This window comes from Castor canadensis, chromosome 6 (assembly GCF_047511655.1).
Source record: "Castor canadensis chromosome 6, mCasCan1.hap1v2, whole genome shotgun sequence".
NCBI lineage: Eukaryota > Metazoa > Chordata > Mammalia > Rodentia > Castoridae > Castor > Castor canadensis.
In genome coordinates, this window is record NC_133391.1 from 135048696 (window position 1) to 135064574 (window position 15879).

Here is a 15879-nt window from a genome sequence, read left to right on the forward strand (position 1 = left end):
AGGTGGCAGCTGTGTTGCCATACAGCTGCAACTCTGTTTGTTCGGCTCTTCCCCCAGCAAGATGGGACAATTCAGTTTTGAGTACTGTCTCAGTCTTGTGAGACCAGCTCAGGGATCCACCAGTGACCCACTTTGGAAGGTTAGCTTGTTGCCCCACCCCCACTTTCAGCCATTGTTGTTTTTCCTGCCTTCGTTCACTCAAAGTTTGGTTCCTTGTCCCACCCTTGTTTTCTAGGGTAGGTTCAGTATTCTATCCCATCTTTGCTGTTGGTGTTAGATTATAATTTGCTGCTTTTGCTTTTCAGATTTGTTGGGGGGGGGAGGGAGGGGCGTTCAATCTGCCTAGGGGCTGTGCTGGATTATGTTCCTGGGGGATGGGTAGAGGGGTCACATGTGGTACATGTTGCTCACCTGTTTGGTCTGCAGATTTACTCAGCTCAGTGGAGTAACTTTCAGCTTTGAAACTGGCTTACAGGGAGAAATGGCTTGATGCTTTTCTCGAGGTAGACACTTACTGGGACTGGGTTCAGTGTGGTGGAGTGTAGGGAGGCTTTCCACAGGTTAGGGGTCCAGGATGCTGCAGAGTTCGATTCTGATTGATGCTCTCTCTTCCAAGTGTAGCTTCCATGTCTTGGGGTGGTTTCTGGAGTCATGGAGCTCAGGAATTCTCATTCCTTACCCTAATTGCCATCTTGGATCTCTTGATATAGTTGTTTACATGCATTTCAATGACTATCATTTGGCAAACTGAATCAGACTTGAGAACATAAGAAACTGTATGGTAACTTGTACTGGGTTATAGTAAATTCTTTATACAATTCAGTATGATTCTGTTAATGAAAATGTATGTGACAAAATATTTCTATCTCTTTTTTTTCTTTGAAAAGCCATATAGCTTATGTTTTTGAAAAATACCAGGCCATTTTGTTATAGATGTTTCCTATTAAATATTTTCAGTCTTATAAATCATTTGTGAAATTCAACATGCCTGAACAGATTTATTTGTTCCAAAAATCCATGTAGTCTCAAGTAATTCTATATACACAAGAGCTATTTCATTCCTTTTCCTTTCTGTCATTTTTTACCCCATCTAAATAGAAGAATATAGATTCTACCAACAGAAAACACATTTACATTTCCCTATTTTCCAATAAACATAAAATGGGAATCTTAAAAAAAGAGTGATATTTAAAAGTAGCACTTGTAGACTTGCCTAACCACCTGCTCTACCCCACATGTCATGTGCCCTAGGATTTCAATGCTCTTTCATGAAGGAAGAGCATTCCTTTTCCAATAAGTTCTTCCAGATGGAGGTGCCTTTTCTAGTCCATCCATCCAGAGGAAAAGACATATACTTGCTAGTGGTCTTGATTAGAATGACTATAACTTCCTATCATTTTGGTGAATTTGTATTGCTGTACCTTTATGATTTCTGATAGTAAAACCTGGTCCCACTTTTCTATAGTCTCCCTTAATGATGGTATTTTGCATAGAATTAAGAAATCTGTGATTAGCCAAATAAGTGTAAGGATAAGTATACGTAGTTGTATACTCTGTAGCAACTTGGATCCCTAGGCTCATTCATAGGTATATAAATTGTGTGATTACTCTGTGTAAAACTTAGATCAGACTTTTTTAATCTGGGGAAAATTCTTAATGTTTTCATTGAATCTAGTTTACAGGTCAGAAAATGTTGGTTAGCTTTTTCAATACAACTCTGTTAGCTTTTTCAATACAACTCTCAGAAAATGCAACTATGAGGACCCTTAGGACTTGTAATTGAAAATAATTCATATTTGTTGGCTTTTGAGAAAGGCTTGTGAACTATTCAGACCTTTACAGCACAAACATGGAGCTGAAAATAACTTGAGGGAGGGAATCCTCATGAGGTTTCTGATACTTCCTGCTGTGGCCAAGCTATAAATAACATGAAAGAATCATGCCTTTGGTATTTGAGCACTTCCATGTTCAGTGGTTAAGACAATTGGAAGGGCAGAGATGTGAGAAAAATGCAGGGTTTCTGCAATGAGCATGGAGTTACAATTTGGGATTTATATAAGCTCTGGACTTTGCCATTAATATCCACATTCCCAGTTAGAATTCAGCAAGTTGCTCTGTTATATTAATATACAGAAATCTAAATAGTTTTGTTAGAACTAGTAATGAGTGAACACAGAAACAGTTTCTCTAAGGCTCATTCAGTACTAATAATTTTTATAAGAATATTAAACAAGTGGTGTTGATGGAACAAAAGGATTTTATTGACAGTTTTCTCAAGAAATACTCATCTAGATGCACCTACATGTATCTATCAAACACCATCAAATCCCAATGCTATTACACATCTAAGGAAATAATAAAGAAAGATTTATTCATTGATACGTCCAAGTTGACTGATTCTGGCTATGATAATATTTTAGCAGTAGTTCCATTTCCTGAATCTGGACATGAGTAACAGCCCTGTACCTTTGAATGAATATTCTCCCTAGTGCTGAATTCTGGTACACGTTTATAATTAGAGTATGAAGTGATCCATTATGGCTGGGTGTTGCTGAAAATAGCCATTGAACTAATGCCAAAAATGTGTGCATGTACTTGACTTTTGTGTATGTATTGACACCTTTGAAAGGTAACTGATAAAATTGTTTTTACTGATAGTCCCCATCCTTTTCCTTTCTGGGAATTCTCTTTTCTCCTCAGCTTCTACCCATGTTGAAAACCCTATTTGAGACCTCTTATATAATTTTGCCAACAGCATTGCCAGATAAAACTTTATGTCACTAATATTAAGGATGCATGACTTTCAAAAACCTTCATAGAAGGCTAAGTGATGAGCTTGGTGTTTTGAGACAGAGCATGAAAAGTCTGGAGAACTGCTTGATCTCCTGCACATTAGATTCCATAGACCAGGCGTGCCTTATCCCTTTAAACTCTATTCATGTAAAAAAATTTAAAATTTGCATTTTTCTCAAATTGTTTCTATGGATTTTAAGGTATATTCTCTAATATTTTACAAATGAAAATCAGTCAAATATTCTTCAAAATAGCCTGTGGACTGTTTACCTCTGTAAATTATAATTTGTATTATTTATGAAGGAAAGAGAGATTCTTCCCTTTATTTTCAATGGATAGGAGTTAATATGCAAGCTTTGAACAAAAGCAAATACCCATTTGGGAGAGAAAAGCGGGTTGAAATTATATCAAACGGCACATATTTCCTTCAGTTCTGATTTTTTTTCCCCATCTCTCATTTTAGTGAAGGAAACTATTTAGTTGGTGGCTGATTACTTCAGAATAGGTCCCAGTTTCTTGTTGTTGTTGTCCTCCCTCCCCCCACTTAATTTCACTTGGCACCTTGTTATCGTTTAAACTATCTTCAGGTCCATCATTTATCATTATTAACCTTGCATTTCCAGAGCTAAGCTGTCCTGTATGATGCATCACATCCAACCGTGAATGCTTCAAACTATAGGTGCTGAGGCCTTTCTAAATAGAGTATTAACCTATAATTACACGAGATCAAATGGTTTAGATGGAAACAGGCTTCCTAAGATGCTTGAAATTATCATTGATGCAGTCTTTCGATGATCGGTAGTTTAAAAAATAACCAAATCCCCAGCCCATTCCAAATGTCAAGTAATAATTGTGGTAGAATACAAGCACCTGAATTTCAGGCACAAAGGGAGAAGAGCATTGCTGACAGCATTAGAATGGCCATTCAGTACTTTAGTTGTTGACCCAGTAGCATATATTCACAGTGTGTGGTCGGGTTACCAAGCAATTGCAACTTACCTGGAAAATGTAGCTTTCTGACAGTCATCAGGATGACAGGATAACAAGTGAAAAGAAACATGAGAATATAAATTACATTTACTTCTAAGAATATATTTTTTGCATGTGACTAAATTCACATATTTAGATATATTTTTAAACTCTCTTCCCCAATATGCATTCCTAAATTTACTTGGAAAACAGAACATATGGTACTAATTTAGAGAGTGGCCCCATTAGCACCTCCCTCCATGATCTCCTTCAAGCACGTTTTGGAACCCTTCTCCCACACTTCCTCATGATGTCCTTTGGGAGGCGCTTTGGCAGGCATTGGTAAAAGACAGGGATAGAGGTGCCTATCTTTTGCCCCACTGATCTGCTTTGGTGTCATAAATTTCTGTCATTAGGTAGTCAAGAGCATAATAAAATGATAACTTTAGAATAAAATCAATTATTTCTCTTTGCGTCACTACTTTGGGTTAAGGTTATAAGAAAGTATTGTTGAAATACACAACTTCTTATCCAGGATAGGTAAGCCACTGACATATCTTTACCCAATATGAGGATGGTTTGGATGATCTTCTGATTGTTATCATGATGAACAGAAAGGAGGAACCAGGGAGATTTGAATTAAATTCAGTACATTTTGACAAGGCCAGAGGAAAGAAGAGAAATACAACATTATGATGTTAGATTCTTTGTGGCTTTTCTAAGAGAGATCTCACTGCCCAGGGCAGTGAGAGAATCACACTGAGGAGTTGGAGGAATGAAGGAAATGCTGAAGTCAGCTTATCTAATGACAGAATGTTTTTGTGGAGCTGGCAGAGCCCAGAAGACAGGAAGCTGTCTGTGTCCAACTAGCCATCTAGCAGTGTTAATAGAAGAACTCTGTTTATCACTGTAATAATTAACAAAAATGCTTCACATTACTTAACCCATAAAAATTTATAAGATATTCTCAAAGTAGTTTGAAGTAAACCCAGCCATGACACAGGAATCTTCTCTTAGTTCCTTTAATTGGTACATAATCTGAAGAATAAAATGACTTCTGCTAAGTTTTTATAGGTACAAAAACATAGGACTTCATCTTTTAAAATGTTTTCTCATATTAAATTTTAGATAATTGCAAATTAAAGCAAGTAGGAAAGAAGGAAAATTATAAAATTCCGTTATGGAGAGGAAACCACTATTAATATGTTAGTTGTACTTTAAAAATATGTTTAAATGAAGTTAAGTTTGTGTCTTGTGTACATTTTTGGTCTTGCCTTTCCACTGTAAAAAATTCTCCTTTCTTCATGTGGTTATTTGTGTATGCATATAAGTTTTTTGTTTTAAATTTCCTGCTGCTCACTTGATTGGGGAAGGAAGGATTTTTGTCCTAGATTTGTTGTAATGGCTGAACACATGACATACAACCTGGACAGATGGAATTACAACAGTTTATTAGTCACATAAACTTACAGCCTGAGGGAGGAGGACACTGTGCAACGTAAGGTCATATGAGGTTGTGCTCAAGAACAGAATGAACAACCTGGGATATGAACCATGTGCTTAGCATCAAGATGGTGGGGCAGCCCTGGTTCCCGCAGTAGGATGTTATTGCTTGTTTAAATAATTCTGTGGCTGGCAGAGAACTAAAAATTGTTACTCAAGGGTAAGCAGTAACTGTTGTTCCCAGCCCCCTTCTTTGTGGGGGAAGAATAGGGAAGGAAAGTTGTGGTCAGGACATTGGAGTCCCTCCTAATTTAACCAAATTTCAAGATAGCATCTAAACTAGGCTTTATATCACATTTTATGACTGCATGATGTTCTATCACATAAACCGAATTTTGTAGATGTTAAAAACATAAATAATGTTTTGATGATTACCTTTGTCTAAAAATGTTTACATAGTTTTAATATTAATATTTTTGTAGGTAATCACAAGACCTCAAGAGAAAAATTACTAAGTTAAAGGAAATCAAAAGATGAATAGTTTGCTTCCTTTTTTATGTGTTTTATTATTTTATTATCATATTATGGTTGTACTTAGGGTACATTGTGACATTTACAAAAATTCTTACAATATATCATAATTCAATTCACCCTCTATCATTCTCCTTTAATCGCTCTTCCCCCATTCCTGGAAAAGTTTAAGTATGCCTCATTTTTCCATTTTCATACATAAGTACATAAGATTTCTATCATATTCACCCTCTTATACCCTTTCCTTATATTCTCCTGCCCCTATCCCACTAGTACCAAGGAACTGTTTTACATTTCTGATCTCCATTTTTGAAAAAAAGGCATTTTTGTTTGTTTAAAATAGCTATACAGGGAGTTTAATTGTTACATGTCCATGTATATGTGTATTAGAACTCAAATTGGTTCATCCCCTCTATTTTTTCTCCTTTCCAACTTAGTCCCCTTCTTATGGTTGTTTCAACAAGTTTAAAAATTCTATATTCATTCTTGTATAGAAAGTACATCAACCATATTCACCTTCTTAACCTACTTCTTTTACCTCCCACTCCCATTAATGATCTTCCCTTAGTGCAACCTTTTTTTTTTATTTGTACTATTGCCTCTATTTGCATTGTGCCTATTTCCCACATATAAGAGAAAATATGCAGACATTGTCTTTCTGAGCCTGGCTTACTTCACTTAACATGATGTCCTCCAACTGCAAACCATGTGGTTTCATTCTTACTTATGGCTGAATAAAACTCCATCTGGGTTGTTTCCATAGCTTGGCCACTGTGAACAGTGACAATAAACATGGGTATGCAAGTTTCTCTATTGTGTCCTGCTTTCCATTCCTTCAGGTACATCCCTAGAAGTGATATTGCTGGATCATATGGCAGTTCTAGTTTTAGTTTTTTTGAGGAGCCTCCATACTGTTTTCCATAGTGGTTGTACTATGGAAATTTACATTCCCACATAGTTTAGTATCTTGGTACATATTCCCAAATTGCTTTGAACCAACAAAATTCCTGAATCTAATTGTAAAACTTTCTTCTATACTGCATTGCAGTATAGAATGAATTATCTTGTTAAATCACTGCTTGTGAAGTTTAAATAACAGCTAGCTTCATAATTTTACTGGAGTATAATTGCTTTGACACATGAGGTTGGTTTTAGTGGTGTGAAAGTTAAGGTCCAATTCTATTAAACAAAAGTAACATATTCTTAGGCCCTGGCATAATTCTTTAATATTGATAACAATAGTTTTTATTTTCTGTACCCCAGAATTGTACAAATTGACTTTCAAAAGAAAGAGCAAGTATGTTTAAACCTCCAAGTTGTGATATATTTAACATATATCTGGATGTTACTTAAATTGATAAATACCACGTAAATGAAATACAACTTAAGACTTAGTTTTACTAATAGTAATAAATATCTAGCAAATACCTTTAGAAGTTATTAAGCTCACGAGTCAGTTCAGTAAAAATGAAGATTGAAAAAATACAAAATGGCATTATTGTAATGAGAAAACAGTTAAATTCTTGTGACTATATAAAACATTTGTTTTATTTAGTTTAAACTATTTGACCATGCAGAGCCTATGTGAAAAGGAAGTACATACTATAAATAGCACTTAGGGTGCTCCCAGTGGAACTGAGATATTTGAATCTATCTCCATAATAGTAGCCATGTTAATATGATGTTTCCCATTCATTTCTTTAATGCTATGTTAATCCAAATGGAGATTTATGGATACAGTACACTCACTCAAAAGGCTTAATTGGAGAATGTTTTGAGTATTTTCAAATAAAACAAGACTTTACATATAGCTGGGCTTTTAGTAACATCAATCCTTGAGAAAATTTTTAGAAAGCAAAAATAAATAAATAAGGGACATACAGCAACAAATGCAAATGCCACCAAGTTCATACTCTATTCCTACAGATGAAACTTCAGTCCTTTCAACCTTAGCCTATTGATTCAGAATTGACTGCAAAAGGCAACTTAGCAACTTAAAATACTAGGTCATTCAATAAGTAGTAGTATAGGACTGTATGATAGAAGATCTTTTATCTGAAATATCTATAATTGCATCATTCTAGGCTTATTTTGAATAAGGAGATATTAAATCTGGGCTCTTTTACAGTAAGGCATGTGAGGACACAGTAAGAAGGCAGGTATTTTTAGGCCAGGGAGAGAGCCCTCACAAAATCCCTACCATTCTGGAGCCCCTGTCTTTAACTTCCAGCCTACAGAGCTGCAAGGGAATAAATTTCTATAGTGATTCACCCAATTTATGATACTTTATTATAATGGCCCAAACCAGCTATTAATTCAAAATAGCAAAGGTTTTAAATTGGGTATTGGGTGGAGTTCAGATTAATTGGATTATTCTTTTAATCATCATGAATGACACACAAAAGTTTTATTTTGTCTTTATTAAAGACCATGAAACATGCTTTGCTTTCCCAAGGCTTGTGAGAGTCTCACTCATAAGAAAGGTGCAGTTTATAGAAATATGTTTACTTCTTGGACTCATGTCACTAAGTCACTAAGGCAGTGATCATTATAGAACATGTCTGAAAATATTCTTACTCAAACTCATTATAGCTTCTCTAATTTAAACACAGCTGTATAGTTCCATGCCATGTTTACATAATTCTATCCTTGTTAATATGGCTGCAATTTCAGATCCTCATATATATGAAACCATATAGTTCTGACTATAGGCTGCATAGTCTATTTGTTAATAATGAGATTAAAGACATAAATGCTAGAAAGACTACAGAAATTCTGGGATATATGCAAGCACAGTGATGGGCCTTGACTATTTGCTCTCTTGGAATGTTTGTTTCACAATTTTGGGCAGAATCTTGTGTACTGCCACTTCCTCTTTTCTGGTCAAAGTATGATTTCCCAAGCAGTGCATTTGAAAGTAAAGACATGATATATGAAGGGTTTGTAGTCCTGAAATTGGGAGCCCCAGTTCTTGTTTATATTGTACTATTAACAATGACTGTGTACTTAGGTGAGGTATTTTGTGTGTTTAGGCCCTAACGCCCTCAGTTATAAATAAACATGTTGAACTCGATCAGTTATTTTCAAACAAGTCTCCAGAAGGATGGGGAGGATGGGGTGGACTCAGTCTAGTGTAAGACTCTTGTTTCTCACTCATTCTTAAGCCCTGGAAACTATTCTGGTCTCCTAAGATTTCTTTAGGAGAAAGGAGTTTCTTGCTCTGTGTAAGTTTTTTAATTACTGTTCTTGATAGCTTCAAATGTCTTTTTTTAAATTTGCAAGTTATTCTGACTTCATGTGAAAAATTTCAGCTTAAGTGATTAAATGCTGACCTTCTCATAAATATTAATTCTGACTGAAATCTCATCCCAAATTCAATGTTACTACATTTTTAAAGATATTTGTATGTGTATGTGTCTAGCTTTTTGCTTGACAACAATATTTGAAACTAACAAAATAATGGAAGCATCACTTTCCCTGCACTCAACTATGTTGATGTTATGATTTCTTAACTGAAATTGTTTTCTTGATGTCATGTGATTTCCTTATGAAACATTTTATTATCTTTCGGCTTTATTACCTCTCTCAGAGTTTCTCAGAATATGGGGGCCACAAAGAAGAGAATAGTTTTAGGTATGTTGGGAGTGAATTTTATAAAACTTCCAGGGAGACTAAGTAATCTTAGGTAGATTAATGAGTCTGTTGATCTTAGATAGTATATTTCACCAATATAATAAGTCCTTTTCCAAGAATGAATTAAATTACATATTAGTGAAGATTTACAATCTTGAAGAGCTTAAAGAACATTGGCAAAACTAGTACCTATTTGAAAGGCTCTTGGCTACCCACGGCAATAGGCATTACCTTGAGATAGTCAGCTTTTAGGCTATACATGCATTCTTTCAAAGAAAGAGAAAAAGATAAAAAGATGGAAAGAGACCAATATTCCAAACATCTTGAAATCATAAAGTGATAGGATGGTAAAGACAGAAAGATTCTTTAAAAATAATCACTTATGAGGTAAAATGTTTATAGACTTTATTTATGACACAGAGAATTGAAGCTGTTACTTCATAGCTTATAATGGAAACCTAGCTTTGCAGAAATAGCAGCAGATAAGAAATACAAATATAAACAAAGAAAGGTTGTGAATTAGATTAAAATGTTGAGAAAATAGGAAATGAGAAGATTGATGAGCCAAATAGCACGTGGCAAGTGGGTGAAATGAGTCAGTTTCTCTCTGTCAGTCATTCCTGGCACCTTGCAAATCCATCCCTGGCATTTCCTTAGAGGATGGGTGGTTTAGTGAAAAGGAAACAACAGGGTTAAGCTAAACTTCCCATAGAAGACTCTGCTGTATGCATTGAAAGGAGACCATATGTTATAGGGATTTTCTAGCACTCACTAGGCTAGAATTTTGGGAAATGTGAGAAATGAGAAGACGCAGATCTGGTGCATAAAATGGAACTGAACCTATGATATTTGTAGATATCTATGAGGGACACCATCAATCATTGCTTTACATCTATTCCACAATTGATAAAAGTGAAAGCAAAGTATTCAGAATGGGGAGAAAAAGTGCTTGTGAATTCAAACAAGAAACTGATAGAGTTTAGGAGCAAAGAATGATGCTAAACACACTCAGAAGAGGGGTCAAGGAAGGTTAAGACAAAAAAGGAGATTGCAAATCTTCTTCTAGAACATTCTGACTCATCAAGCAGCCATAAATTTGGGCCTCCAAATATGTTCTGTCTGGTTATCTTTATTGAGTTTATTTTGTTACAGCTTTCCTGCTGGTTATTACATCTACCTCAGCAAATGAGGGCTGAGAAGTGTTCCACATAAAATATTCATTGGGTTTAGAGCCTTAATCTTAAAAGTAAAAGTTGCAGTAAAAAGCTTGAATAAAAAGAGTTTTAGTGTCCATTTTATATATTTGAGAGCATGGTGAGAGGATAAAGGAGGAGTGGACACTGAGGAGAAAGCTAAAAGGAAGGAACTATATGGGAAGATCTTGAAAGCATAGACCCCTTTTAAAGTAGAAGTTTGGAATATGGGAAAATATGAAAGAAGTGAAAGAATCTGAAGAATTGAAAACTGCTAGGATGAAGCCAAGATGTGACTTCAGTGTGGGAAATTGCTTCTAAAGGAAATGGAGAGGTTCAAAGACTTCTGTCTGAATCAGGGAGAACAGCGCTTCAGTTTTATCACTCAGCATGATAATTAAGAGAAAAACCTATTAAAGAAGGCCTCAGGAAGGGCCAAGATTCATTCTATCTTCATTAGCAAGATAATTATAGTCCATAGATGATATATTTCCATAAGCATCTACTCTAACAGGTACTTTACATAGGTTACTTAGTTTAGTTTTCACAAATAGGTATCAGTATTCCTATTTCACAATCTGGGACAGAGACTAAAAGAGGTAAATAACTCTCCCAAGGTCATAATACAGAACAAAACTGAATGGGGAGCCAGATGTATCTATCTGTACAGCCCAAGCCCTTTCACAACTTTGTGCTGCTTCACCTCTAGCTTTCCATTGACTCTCCCATAGTTCAAAATGTAAAGCAATTAGCAGAGACCACCCTCACCCTTAACCGCTCCCTCTGATGCTAATTGTGAAATAGTAGCAAATAAATGCTCTAGAAAAGGTACTCTAAATGGGTTAAGTAAAATATAATAAGAAATCTCCAGCCTATTATCTATTTGTTTGGAAAAGAAAAGGGAAATGCAAAGGGAAGGGTGACCTTTTTGCTGGGACATTTAGACTGGCACACAATGGATCCTCTACAACAGTGGTTCGTTGCATTTCCAAGCTTGGCTTCACATTAGAAACCCTGGGGAGCTTTAAAGAAATCCTCATGACTGGATCTCACCCCAGAAATTCTGAGTTACTGGTCTGGGGTTATTGGAATTTTTCCATTGGAAGTTTTTGTTGAGACTCCCCAGGGAGTTATAATATGTAGCAAAGTTCAAGAACTATTGGTCTACAGGTTGAGTGTAATAATGAGACTTACTTATTCCAGCCACCAAACTTACAGCCAGTATCTTTGTGCCTCTCCATTAGTCTTATGCATAATAAATTCTTAGTACTGCTATGCATGCTACATGTCTAGTAAATGTTTGGAAAATTAACTTGATGAACAGCAGGATAATGATAAATACACCATTTTGGTCCATGGTCATCAGGCTACTTCTTAATGCCTTTAAGTTTTCAATATTCCCAGAATGTTTTCTAGTAAAAATAAGCCTCAGCAGAGCTGTGCATCAGGATATTTCAGGATTAATGGATACTTGTGTTCCTTCATCTGTTATAGGTATAGAGCTTTGATACTGAAAACATTATGGGCTTCCCCAGAACCTTGTTTCTCTGGGAAAAAGCACCTTACTTTAATTAGATTTTGATTCCACAAGGGAAGCTGACCTCTGGCTGCCAGATAGGCAGCAGGTCATTGTGGTGAAGAGCATAAATCTGGAATGGAGCTTTCTTGAATTCAAACTCAAACTCCTGTTTATGATAGTTGTAACCTTGGGTGAGTTACTGTTGTTTTTTATACCTCAGTTTCCCCATTTGTACCATAACATGGGATAACATACCTACTTCACAGGAATGTGGAGAGATTTAAATGAGTTTGTGCATGCAAAGTAATTATAACATGTAACAGTTGCATGGTAGTTATTTTGTACTACCATTTTAGGGAGAATGCTTTATTACAATGAATTTGTACCATTCACTGACCTTCTGCAAATTCATTAGAAGAGAAATATTTTTAATAGATGTTTTGCAGGAAAATACTAAAAAGTATTTTCAGTTGATGAGAGGATTTTAAGGTGTTGCTCAGAACAGGGTGGGAATGACAAATAGGGACTTCTTTGGTTCTACCATTTATTCTCTACACTGTCTATTGTACAATGAGACCAACCTCACTGGGTACATTATATGACCAAGATTCATGTGAATAAATTGCACAATCAGTTATTATGATGCCAGGAGTAATATGATAGGTCACACACATCTGTCCTTCTTGGGCTGCTTATTTCCAAACAGAAATAAGGCAACAAGAACAGTAAGTGAAGCTTGTAGAAAGAAGCTGGTTGATTTCACAATGGTTTAAAGATTCAAACATCTCATCCTTACTTTCACATGCAAGAGGATGAGAATTGGGGCACAATCTTTTAAAGAGGGATGAATTAGAACAGAGATAATGCATAAACATAGGAATCAGCTGGGTGCCAATGACTCACTCCTGTAATCCTAGCTACTTAGGAGGCAGAGATCAGGAGGATCACAGTTCAAAGCCAGCCCCAAGCAAATAGTTTGAGAGACCCTATCTCAAAAAACAAAAAACCAAAAGCAAACCATCATAAAACAAGGATTCTTGCCTGCCTAGCAAACCCCAATGCCACCACCAAAAAAAAAAAAAAAAAAGGAATCATTTATATTTAGTTGTTATAAGTGATATTAAACTTTAAAAGTTGTGTAGTAAACCTTAATCTAAGGGGACAGTTACCTCTAATTGGATTTCTATATTAGAAATCCAGATGAATCCCTTGTAAAGTTAATGTCTTACTTTAGTTGTAATCTCAAGGAGATAATAAATCAAATGATAGAATCTGAGGATTGAGGAAGATTTATTTTGGATTTCCAGCTGTGATTTTTCTGGATTTCAAAATGACTGCCTTGATATTTATTTTTTCTCTTGGGAAAGAAGGGAAAAAACCCTCTTCTGCATTCCCACTGTCTAGGATATTAGCTGTTACAATTCCTATTGGCTGACCTTATGAAAGAGGACATAGCATTTGAACAGCTCAGCTTTTCTTCCTCCTTTCTCATTATAGATGTTACTGTATAACTCATGCTGAATATTGGATTATTCTTTGGAAGTACTGTAACATGACTTGCACAAGGAGAATCTTCCTGGTTCCAGTTGGCACAGATAAGACTCCCATGCATTATATTACAATTTCAGTTTGTGACTTTCTGGAAAATGCCTCATCTAGATTTGTCTTCAAACAAATCAATCTGCTCTTTTACCAAAAACGTAAAAATAATTTAACATTTCATTTTTCATGCAGTTAGTCAACTGGCTAGTTTACAAGAACCAAAAAAGTCAAACAAAATTAGCTGTCAGTTTGTGTTGATGAGTGATAAGCTCCTGCTTGGGAGAGATAGACCATGATTGAAGATTTATGGAAAAAAACCAAATATTTTTTCTTCAATAAAGGAACAAACAGTCAATTTCTCTATACTCTGACAGATTTTAAATTACCAACTGTTTTCCTGTGTTTGTTCCTATAGACCACATACATGATTCAGCTCAGTTCTTCTGGGTGTGAGAAAGAAACTCTTGACAAAAGTCCACTAATATCAATACTCTGGCATGTCCCTGTGTGTTTCAGTTTCCTATATCAGGATCACAGAGGGCCCTTGTAGGTTTGAGATGGTTTGAAATAATGTAGAGTAAGGTACTAATGTAGAATTAGTAAGGCAGAGAGAGAGAGAGAGAGAGAGAGAGAGAGAGAGAGAGAGAGATCTGTAAAAAGTTCAGAAGTACAGAATCCTGTATTAGTAAACAATTTAGAATTATTTACTCAGTGGTTAGTACACACAAACATAAGCTAAATGTAACTGGACTGGAAACTTTGAAAATTCCTAACAAGTAGACAGCATTTTACGTAGTGACCCCAGCCCCAATGTGGCAGCTGACTTCCATAATTAATCATGTCTCACTGGAAATAACAGAATAAAGACATTCAGGTGCACTCTCTAAATTGAAAGAACTTATTCACCTACACAAAGGCCAAAGTCTAGAAAATCCTTCTAGTCCATAACCAAGAGAAGAAAGGTACAAGTCATGGATGTTTTGTGAAGTGTATGGCATTTGGGAGAGCCCCAAATTCTAAAGTTTTTGGCTTTACACAAATGTCTTCTCATATTACTTTCAGGAAAAGCCAACATAACTGAAACGTAGTTTAGAAAGTCTGTGTTTTAGCTGAAGTTTGGAAAGACTGCAGAAAGGAATACCAAAGGAACAACTTCTGCATTTTTTTTTTTTTTGGGTGGGGAACACTCACAGCACAGATAGCCATATATCCAATCTTGGGCTGCAGCATTAGGTTGGTCCCTCAGAAGCTTAGGACCTCAGCCCCTTTATCTCTGAATCTGTGAAAACTTTTAATGGTTTTTCTCTTGCATTGCTCAGACAGCTTCAAGTGAGCAGGATGAGAAAGGTCATTGAGCATGGTTTCTGTAGGGACATTTACAGTTGACCACCCAGAGATACCTGCTCCTACCCTTTCTGAAAAAATTTATAGGCCTGAATATTGAGCTGAGGAATAGGAAACTCACTTTGGGAAATCCCTGGAGATAAGCCAGGAGTGGATTTGTCAGCCAACGTGAAGCACTTAGAGATGGTTTTATAATACCTTAAGAATAGTAAAAGTTAATCCTAAGGTAAAGACTACTTGTTAGTTTTGTTTTACTTTCCAGACCCACAGAAGTATGGCCTAGTATGATCATGGGACTGTGTGTGGTTTCAGTCACTTCTCCAGAGATGACAACTCCTTTACTGGAAAGGATCGTTAGAGCTCAGGTCCTTCGTAATGGCAGTTTTCCTCAAGTTCATTTGAAAAAAATTAGTTTCATAGACACTAATTTCATGAGTGTGCTCTCTTTTCTGGGAAGAATTGTTGAAATTGGCAGTTTTGTTGCCACAGTGATGGGGAACAGACACAAATTCTTTGCTAGTCTTTTGATTGAAATTTGAGTCTTTATCTCTGCATTGAACTGGGTGAACTTTATAAGTGCTTGACAGAGAGATGTGCCAGTTTCACTTATGGAGGTTAAGAAAGCTGGTAGCATAATTCAGCCTGAGTCTGAAGACCTGTGACCCAGGTGGACCAATGATGTAACTCTAATCCTCGAGTTGAGTGTCTGGGAACCTGGGGTAGGTGTAGTGTAGAAAGGATGAGGCTTTGGTATTAGTCTTCCAGTCCAAATTCCCCAGAAACTTGAGCTCTGTTGTTTGAGGGCAGGAAGCAGTGCTTGCTCCAGCTCCATAAGAGAAAGAATGAGCCATCCATGCCCTCAAGGAACTGGATGATGAGGCCCACACTGGTAAGGGCAATCTTTACTCAGGC